Here is an 8299-nt window from a genome sequence, read left to right as displayed (position 1 = left end):
ATTTCTGATTATTAATTTCATCTATTTTGAAGAATCTTGTGCCCGCAAGAGACGAGGGAAAAACAAGAATATTGCGTTATCTAAGAGACCAGCGGGGACAAGGATTCCTCTCACTTTTAGAGAGGTAGATGGGAGGCCGGGCGGTATTGACGTTGGAAGAACAAGGTGGTCTAGACATGTGGGGTCGGTTGTGCGGGATCCCTCAGCCGTCTCGCACCGTCTTTTGAAGTGGAAGGCATTAAGTGCTGACCAATTGGATTACATTTGGAATTCTGTGAAGGTAAAGATTAATTAATTATACATTGATCGTTCAATAATTATTTTAAAACATTTGAATGTTTTTATTTTCAGGATCCGTTCGAGGCTACTAATGGTCCTATTGATTCTTTTCGAAAGACCGCAATGGGACACGTCAGACAGATATGGGATAGATGGCGCTCGGATTTGCACAAGGAATATATCCGCATCCATAAAGGAGACGAGGCCGCGGTACTTGACAATCCTCCACCAGACTACGATCGAGATAATTGGGAGTTTGTGTGTCGCAACCATTTCTTTACGGAGAAATTTAAGGTACGGTTTCATAATTCAAATAAAATATGATATTAGTTATTCTAACTTCAATTTTTTTTATTTGAATTTCAGAAAAATAGTAGCACAAATATGGCTAACAGACAACAGCTGAAATTCCCGCATCATACGGGAAGTAGACCGTTTGCTCAAATTGAAGAAGAGTTGGTAAGATTGTTATGAGTTATATAATAACTTAATATAAACATTGTTACGAGTTATATAATTTTTTTTTCAACAGGCGATTGAAATGGGACGGGCTCCATCGGTCGTTGAAGTGTTCAAGAGGACCCGTACCCCAAAACCGACAAAAGAAAACCCAACTCCCGTCCCGGACGACCGCGTTCAAGAGAAAATTGTAAGTGAATTGAATTTAATTAAATTACTTATAACTAGTTTATAAATTATTATATAATTGACAAATTATTTCAAATTTGCAGGTTGAGATGGAGGAAGTTCTAAGTAACGAACCGGAAATATCAGACTTTGAGTTGACGGAGAGAGTATTCGGACCACAAAAACATGGGGGAGTATTCGGTATGGGATCAGGCGTCCGACCCACACACTTTCGTCAGGATCTACGGAGTTCTAACAATTCTCAACGAGCCACTGATCGATTGTTTGAGGAGAATCAAAGAATGTCGATGGAACTTGAGGAATTGAAGAAAAAGGATGAAGAAAACACACAAAAGATTAATCAAATCCAAGCGGAAAAGGTAGAATTGATTTCAAGAATGGATAGGGAAAGTGCAAAACAGGAGAAGGAAAGGTTAGAATTGAATGCAAGATTAGAGAGTTGTGAAATGTTTATGCGGCAATATCAACCACCCCCTCCCCCCACCAGCTAGTTCTAAGACGTTCCGACTATATGAATTGATTGAATATGTTTAATGGTTTAATGTAAAACTTGTTGTTGGGATGATTGATTGGAGAATTTTGGAATGATGATTTTGTTTTATGAATTGATTGGTTTGGCTGGCTGAACAGGTTTAGGTTTCGGTATGCGGTTTCGGTTGAGCACAAATCAGTACGGCTATTTTGTAAATTTTTAAGATAAACCCCGAAAGTTAAATGGAAGCTTTCGGTTTTTCTTTAAAGGGAAAAACCGAAGGTTAAGCTAATAACTCTCGGTTTTTCTTTAAAGGGAAAAACCGAAGGTTAAGCTAATAACTCTCGGTTTTTCTTTAAAGGGAAAAACCGAAGGTTATGCTAATAACTCTCGGTTTTTCTTTAAAGGGAAAAACCGAAGGTTATGTTAATAACTATCGGTTTTTCTTCAAAGGAAAAACCGAAGGTTAAGCTAATAACTCTCGGTTTTTCTTCAAAGGAAAAACCGAAGGTTATGCTAATATCTCTCGGTTTTCCTTCAAAGGAAAAACCGAAGGATATGCTAATAACTCTCGGTTTTCTCTTCAAAGGAAAAACCGAAGGTTATGCTAATAACTCTCGGTTTTCCTTCAAAGGAAAAACCGAAGGTTCATTCAATAACTCTCGGTTTTTCTTTCGAGGGATAAACCGAAGGTTAAGCTAATAACTCTCGGTTTTTCTCATTGAAGAAAACTCGAGAACTAGAGGACATCTTTCGGTAAATACACAATTATTTTTAACGACGGAGTCAATACCGAGGGATGGCGACAGTAACCTTAACTCTCGGTTTTTGGTCTATACCGAAAGTTATGGGCTCAAAACCGAGAGTTTTAACTCTCGGTTTTGACCATTTTTTTACCAGTGACAACAATTAGGGCTTTGATACCTAATTACAATTAAAAAATTTAGCGGGATCTTGTATGAACAATCTCTCACACCTATCGACATATAGGGTTTTGGACACTCGATTAGCTTATTTTTGTTTTGTAGTATCGGTCTTGGCTCTGTGCCTTCTAAGGAAATATTTCAACATAATCTTTTTTCCTAATTCTTTCCAAAATATCCTTCGCAACAAGTTTAAGTTTTTTAGTCTGTGATTTCAATATCTATTTATGGATAAATGACTCATCTTTTTGGATAAAAGAACACTTTTTGTTTCCCTAGTTCCTATCATTATTTCTCTTTTTTTTAGATTGGAATGAACCATGATCCTTCGAAATGAATCATGACATTTTTGGATTCGAAACATATTCAGGGCTAGGCTTTGAACATCTTTTTCGTCCTTTGTGATGATTTTTCTTTCATCAAGGAATAAGATTTCCTTTCCCTAACTTTTGAGATATCAACTATAAATTTACATTCATTTACAAACGGTTATCCACAATCATAACTCCTGGAGAAGATAGTCAACGAATGCGAATGCGACTATTTGATGATGGCGAAGCTTAATGAATGGGTTCTTTAAGGAGCAGGACTCAAAAAAATACAAAAATTCGAAATTATGCGCCACAAAATGAATAAAAAAACATTTCCAATAATGAAGGAGGCCAATGCCATTCCATTGAACTCGTGATCCACTAGTTGGAAAGAGAATGGAAGTTTAATAAAGTTTGATTGAATATCTTCTTATCAATCCCTTAAACTCATGATCCTCTATTTTTTAAAGAGAATGGTAGTTCAATGGACTTCCATTGAAAATCATTTAGTAAATCAATAGACATATATTTTTAGATACATACTTATAATTTCTTACAAATAATTACTCTATGTACTATTGTTGTTAATGAATTTTCCAGAATTTACCTATATGATTGTATGATAAATAACAATATTTTTGTAAAATTTAATAGGTAAGTCAAGTTTCTTTTGAATATAAGATAATAAGTAGTTATTAATCATTTATATATAATTTTATATATATATATATATATATATATATATATATATATATATATATATATATATATATATATATATATATATATGTATATGATAGATTAAAGTTAATTTCAATAATAATGGATACATATAAACCCAAATAACAAAAGAACTGAAGAATTTTCCTTGACGATTCGGTAAGACAATATTCCCGGTATGAACAACATAAGTAGACCGTTTCCCTAAGTAATAAATGATGATGTATTCAATCAACTTGAGGTGATCTTAAGAAAGAACCCTTTCTATGTGCAATGAAAGTAAGTAATTCGGTAGCCACGCCTTCATTTTATATTAGGGTCGATTGTGAATCAAAACTTTTTTTCAATGTGGGACAAGTACTAATAATAATCCTTCTTGTTTCCCACATTGACATCATGACATAAGAAAAGAGAGAAAAAATTATGGCTTTGTTGTTGGTTCTTCATTTGGGTGTTCAATAGTCAAGAAACTTTTGAGGATGATTAATGTAAACCGAGATTATTGACATCATGTCCGGTAATGGTTTTTTTCGTTAGAAAGATAAGTCGTTGAAAAGATAACAAGGTAAGTGTTGCGTCATTTGTTTTCTCTTAAGAAGTAATCGGTGTTTGTTACAAACAACTTCAATTATGTGAATTTTCAAGTTCAGTTTTGGCGTTATTACCTGGGAATGAAATGAAGAGTACTTCTAATGTAAAATTCTTGGAGTTTGAAGTAAGCCAGACGGTTGTTACATTTACTTATAGTAGGATTTTGCATGATGCCGAACTTATGGACAATCAATTCCTCCACAATGGTGAAAGGGGAAAGTCTGAAGTGATTTCTATGGGAAAGGTTTTGTGCATCATTTCCAAAAACAATTGAAAATACAATAAAGGAATGAATATAGATTTGACCAACAATAAAATGGGAATCCAATGGTCCAAGTAACCATACCTTACAATGTTCATGGGATTTCTAGCTAATTGTTCAAGTAACTATACCTTACAATGTTTATAGGATTTCTAGTTGAATGAAAATATGATACAATTGTAAGGCTTTATCAATTTGTTTGAGTTTTAAAGTTGGGTTTGCAGAATCTAACTCTTTAAATTACTTTTCTTACTCTCAAACCCTAAATGTAATGGAGAAGGAAAGGTTAACTTCATCAAAAAAAAATCCTTATATACTTCACTATTTTGTTTTTTTAAAGAATGCCATAGTGGTAGTGAATATCAAGTCCCTCATTTGATTGTGTCAATCCATTGAACTCATGATCCCCTAGTGAACACATAAAACATTTTTTATTTTTGTTTTGTCATAAAGGACAATTTCTCTTTTCATATGGTGAGTTAGTTACTGCTTCCTTGAAATGCTTCCTTGAAATGTAAAATAATTTGTGTTAATATATATATATATAGAACACAAAAAACTATTGATAAATAAATACAATTAATAAATTTTAGTTTTATTTAAAATTACATGATGGAACAAAATTAAGGGAACATTTAGACTTAGAGAATCGGTAGAGGCCGCGCGAACGCAGGCCCCCTCAGGAACAAATTATGACGTAGATTCAACCAACATGGGCTGATCTTAAGCATGCACCCTTTCTATGTGCAATGAAAGTCACAGGCCTAGGACATGGACCTTCTTGATCGTCAATGACCCCGTCCAGGTAAGTAAGTAATTATGTGTTCAGTCCCATCATTTTATATTACGGTGGATTACTAATCAATTCTTTTATCTCTTGATGTGGGAATAAATGCTAGTAATAATGCGTCTTGTTTCTCACACTGCAATCACGACGAGATCACATAATAATGCTTCTTGTTTCTTACCATGTTTATAGGATTTCTATTTGAGTGAAAAGATGATATAACTGCAAGACTCTATCAATTTATTTGACTTGTAAGTAAGTAATTTATTGGTTTTAAAACTTGCTTTCACTGATGTTCCTTATGCAGTTGTGAATTGTGTATCATAGAGGACATGAGTTCCTTCAAATGCCCACAATGCGTGCAGTGAACTGTCACATATCTTTAGACTTATAGGAAAGGCTTAGTCAGTTTATCAACTTTAATAAAGTTACATAACAAGTTCTTAGTTGGAATTTTTGGTAAATTTTGTTTCACATCCATTTTTACAAGTTCTTGTTGCTAATCATAAGAATTTAAATTATAACACATCTAAGAGACTACTCACATATCAAATGGTTCCAAGGAACTTCAAATTTTCACTTAATTCTGGGTGAATAGATTAAAGGCTACTTGTCATAAACCTTTGAACATATTCTTTCTACTCTTCCTGAAATCATGGTGACAAATTCTATCAAGTTTATACACTTAATAAGGCTTACTTGAAGAACTCTCCAAAAAAAGTACTCAACTAAAGATAATTTTGTGAATCTAGAATTGCGTTTTGTTGTAAATTGTGTGAGAATGCAACTTTGTGATCTAATATTGTATAGTTACTCATCTGGCTTATAGCATCCTCAAAAACAGATAAATTGGTTCGTTTGAAAATATTTTATTGGAATCAATTATTATATTAAAGCAATTTTGTATATATTCAATTGATAAACATCATTTGTGGACTACTGATGATTGATCATTATTTTAAGACATTTTGTGAGAAATGTTGTTGATAGCGAGGAGTAATTTGTTTCTTATGAGAAAACAATGAAGAGTAAATTGGTGTAAATGAAATGGTTTTGTACCAAATATATTGTTCGACAAAACTAAATTGATTGAATAAAGAATAAATTGACAATTACCTAGATATAATTTTAATTCTTCTAGTTCACTCCTTAGCAAATCATATTTATTTTTCACAATTAAAATGTAACATATACTGCATAAAATGAGAAACTTATTTGATTTTGAAAATTACAAGGTTCCATGATGTATGCCTTATTCTAGCAATGAATGAACTTATGATCCTCTAGTTGCAAGGAGAGGTTGAGATCGACCCAATTAATTGCTATCAGTTGAATCAGTACCCTTCGAACAGTTCTCTCCCTCTACTTTATTTGACAGGGGAGAAAAATACCATTTTCTATCAATAACACAATTAACTTGAAAAGTTCTATCAATAACACAATTAATTTGAAAAGGGTTTAGGGAAGCAACATCCTATCTATCAATAGGAAATAAAATACTATTATTGGTTTCTTTGCCTATCTAACTGAATAGGATTTGAAGACACGATCATTCACATCAATTGAAGTAGGAGTAGGAAGAAAGGAGGTGGAGAGCGGTATCTTCTAGAATGCAAGAAAGGTAGCTTGCTTACTTGAAAGTGTACGTGATAAGAAATGAGGCATATACCATAATAAAGTAAAGAGGCATTTGGAATGCGACTATTTGCTGATGGCGAAGCTTAATGAATGGGTCCCTTAGGGAGCGGGACTCAAAAGAAATACTAGAATTCGAAATTTTGCGCCACGAAATGAATAAAAAACATATCCAATAATGAAGTAGGCAAATGGTATTCCATTGAACTCATGATGCACTAGTTGGAAAAAGAATTGGAGTTTAATAAAATTTGATTGAAATCTTCTTATCATCCTTTAAACTCATGATCCTCTATTTTTAAAGAGAATGGTAGTTCAATGGACTTCCATTGAAAAACTTTTAGTAAAGTAATAGACATAACATATATTTTTTAGATACATATTATAATTTCTTACAACTAAATACTCTATGTATTATTGTTGTTAATGAGTTTTCCAGAATTTACCTATATTATTGTATGATAAATACCAATATTTTTGGAAAATTGAATAGGTAAGTCAAGTTTCTTTAGAATATAAGATAATAAATAGTAATTAATCATTTATGTATAATTTAATATATATATATATATATTAGATTAAAGTTAATTTCAATAATGATGGATACATATAAACCCAAATAACAAAAGAACTGAAGATTTTGCCTTGACGATTCGGTAAAACAATATTCCCTGTATAAACAACATAAGTAGACAGTTTCCCTAAGCAATAAATGATGATGTATTCAATCAACTTGAGGTGATCTTAAGAAAGAACCCTTTCTATGTGTAATGAAAGTAAGTAATTCGGTAGCCACGCCTTCATTTTATATTAGGGTCGATTGTGAATCAAAACTTTTTCAATGTGGGACATGTACTAATATTTATCCTTCTTGTTTCCCACACTGTCATCACGACATAAGAAAGAGAGAGAGAGAAAATTAGGGCTTTGCTGTTGGTTCTTCATTTGGGTGTTCAATAGTCAATAAACGTGATGATTAATGTAGACCGATGTAAGAATTATAAAATAGTGTTTAGAAAGTTTGATGTGTTTTTTTATGTATTAATAAAAGTTCAAGGACTATTGTAAATTTATCCCCTTTATAAATTGGAAGTTTCTAATTAAATGAGTCAGTGATTTTATTCTCAATCTTCATGATCCTCTTTTCCTTATCTTGGGTTCTAAACCCTAACTCAAAGAAACAAAAGATTCCATGGTATCAGAGAAGGAAAACTTTGAAGATCAAGAAGTTGAATTCAACAATAGTTCTTCGTCGTCAACCGATTATTCACAAACTGAAGATATAGAAGAAACGGGTAATGATTGTTCTTCATTGTTGACTGATTATTCGCGAACCGATCAAATGGCTGGCAAGAAGCGATATGATAATGATCCATTGACGATTCGGAACTCGGACAGTACAAGGGGCTATAATCTGTACCACAATATTCAATGGTACAAATTACATTGGATGGAGAAGCGTATTAGGTTAGCTCTTGAAGCAAAATCAAAACTAGGATTTATTAATGGTACACTGGTTGTTCCAAAAGATGCTGAAGATTTTGATAGATGGAGAAAGATGGACTGCTTGGTATGATCTTGGATTCTAAATACAATATCAGACGAAATCAAGGCAAATTACTCTTCAACCACAACAGCAAAAGATCTATGGATAGACATTAAAGAAAGATA

At 32.8% G+C, this 8299-nt stretch overlaps 1 non-coding gene across 1 annotated transcript; it reads right to left on the bottom strand.

Moving 5' to 3' along the window:
• Window positions 1-4858: 4858 nt before the first annotated feature.
• On the bottom strand, window positions 4859-5019 carry LOC124922977. Its single transcript, XR_007098021.1, has one exon. It is a non-coding gene; the product is annotated as a U1 spliceosomal RNA (small nuclear RNA).
• Window positions 5020-8299: the final 3280 nt, after the last annotated feature.

The sequence above is a fragment of the Impatiens glandulifera genome, chromosome 1 (assembly GCF_907164915.1).
Source record: "Impatiens glandulifera chromosome 1, dImpGla2.1, whole genome shotgun sequence".
Classification (NCBI taxonomy): domain Eukaryota; kingdom Viridiplantae; phylum Streptophyta; class Magnoliopsida; order Ericales; family Balsaminaceae; genus Impatiens; species Impatiens glandulifera.
The sequence above is the reverse complement of the archived record's forward strand: the minus strand, read 5'-3'. Positions and strand labels throughout refer to the sequence as shown.